General features: G+C 56.8%; 1 pseudogene; it reads left to right on the top strand.

The window, feature by feature from the left end:
• The first annotated feature begins 1,117 nt into the window (after positions 1-1,117).
• LOC102974823 (paraneoplastic antigen-like protein 8B) overlaps positions 1,118-2,271 on the top strand; it is a 3,981-nt pseudogene continuing 2,827 nt past the window's right edge.

The following is a 2,271-nucleotide window of genomic DNA, read 5'->3' as shown; positions in this document are numbered from 1 at the left end:
CTCCTCTAAACCTCTCTATGGCTCCCCAGTGCCCTCGGGAGAAAGCACAGGCTCCTCGCCTTGGCCTATGAGGCCCTGCATACTGCGGTCCCGCCCTCCTCCCGGGTCTCCTTCCAGCCCAAAGTATCCGGCTTCCGTGTTAACCTCTACTCAGGAGTGTCCTATATGACCACCGGCACCCCTCCGCCCCCCCACACACTAGGCTGTGAATCCCGGGAGGGTAGGGCCTGGGCTGTCGCAGTCACCGCTGGGTCTCCAGATAGGCGGAAGCAGATCCTAGGGGGATGTGTGTGGAAGGAAGGAAAGACGACAGGGAGAACGGAACGGAGGGAGAGAGGGAAGAAAGGTCTTTAAAATTTAAACCTTTGGTCCATCTTTCTTCTCTGAGCCACGTCTTCCTGTGCCCACTAAAGGACGCTCTGACCCAGCAAATCCCTAAAGCTGCGACTCAGCCCGCTCTTCGTACACAAAGGAATTACGATACTGAAGAGGATTAATACCAATAACCGCTACGGAAAGCCCTACTGCACCCCAGGACGTGTGGTAAACCCCCCACGTGCCTAAGCCAACACAGCAGCTCAAAGTATCTTGCAAAGGAGGAAAGTGAGGCTCAGAGATGTTGTTTAACTCTCCCAGCGTCACACAGAGCCTAAACTGCAGAGAAGCTTCCCGCTCTGGCCTTGGAGACCCAACCGCCCTGTGCTCCTTGGCCACATCCCTGGTGTAACCAACTCACAATTCCCCGTGGACCTGGCCTTGCCTCTTCCCCCACTCGGCCACACCTCAGTCCCCTCAGCTCTTCAGGTCTCCTGTCCTCCATCAGCCACTGGGGTCTTCATACCCCAACCCCCTTGAAAATACTTCTTCCCTTTCCCGACTTCACAGAGGGTCACCTCCTCCCTTCAGACTCAGCTCAGTGTCACCTGTTTCGGGAAGCTGGCCCCAATCCAGAATCAGCTCCAGCTCTTCTGAACCACCTCCCCTGAGAATGCAGGCGTTTCCCTCCTAGCACCCGCTTCCGCTTCCGTATGTGACCACTGAGGCTCTGAGCTCCAGGAGGCGGAGCCTCAGTCGTCACTGCTCCCAGCGATCTGCACAGGTGGGTCCCAGAACAGCCATGAAGTCTCTGGGCGGGAATGACTTCAGTGAGCACCTGAAAAGGTGAATGCTCTTCCCCAACCAGTGTTCCAGAGATTCGACAACAGACAACCCCAGCCAAGGAGAGCGCCCCATACTCCCTTTCAGGCCCTCCCCTATCCAGGTACAGTGAGTCTCACTGTTGCCCTTCATCCCCTGGGGACAGAGTCTCCTGCTTTCCAGCCCAGTATCCACCCCCCCCCCCCCCCCCCCCCCCCCCCCCCCCCCCCCCCTCCTGCTTTCCAGCCCAGTATCCACCCCCCCCTCCCACCCACCCCCCACCCCCGTCTCCTAAGTGATTTGCCTCCATTTCTCCTTGTGGCATCCCCTCCCTCACGTGGAGGGAGCCAGGCGGTTCCGGTGGGAATCACTAACCCTCACCCACCACTCCCCGAAGCCTGGCCAATCAAAGCACTCACTCCCTCTCCAGTCACTGTGATTGGTGCAGGGGCAGGCACATGACCCAGCTGATCCAATGGGAGCTGGTCCAGAGTCTCTGGTTGAATAAATGAATGAAGGGGCCCTGGAAACAGCCATGACTGAAGCTAATACAACCTGGACTTTGTAGTAACATGAGCCAATGAATTCCCTTTTCTGCTTAATGCAGGACAACTTCGGTTTCTGCACTTGGAACTCAAAGTGTCCTGTGTAATTTGCTCCCCCCAAAGCATTCTCCAAGCCCCCAAGAAGAAGGGGCAAAGGGGCCTCTCAGTACCCTGCCAGACATTACCTCTGGCTCGAAGTGCTGGAGCAGGACTTGAGGGGACAAGGGAAAGGTCTTCCTGACTTCTCAGACCTGGCACCGTCACCTGCCATAGGTTCCTGAGGCTTTTTACCTCATTCCTGGGGCCCCAGGTCTCATGCCAACAGGGAACAAGTAAAGGCGGTCTTGCTGCCCTGGAAGAAGACCCAATGGCAGGAAAGTTCTCAGTCAGTGTTTGCTGGATGGGCCCACACTTGCGCAGACTGGCAGCTCAGCCATCACATGGGCTGAGGAGAAAGGAATCTGATTTTATTTCTAATAGTTTGCCCAGATGGAAGGAGGGAATGAACGAATGTCATTACCTGGGGCTCATCCTGCAGCCTGGGGCCTGGGTCACCACCACAGTGTGTCCAGGTCCCAAGTGTGGGGGA

This window comes from Physeter macrocephalus, chromosome 17, assembly GCF_002837175.3.
Source record: "Physeter macrocephalus isolate SW-GA chromosome 17, ASM283717v5, whole genome shotgun sequence".
NCBI classification, from domain to species: domain Eukaryota; kingdom Metazoa; phylum Chordata; class Mammalia; order Artiodactyla; family Physeteridae; genus Physeter; species Physeter macrocephalus.
This window is presented reverse-complemented; position numbering and strand designations above follow the sequence as displayed.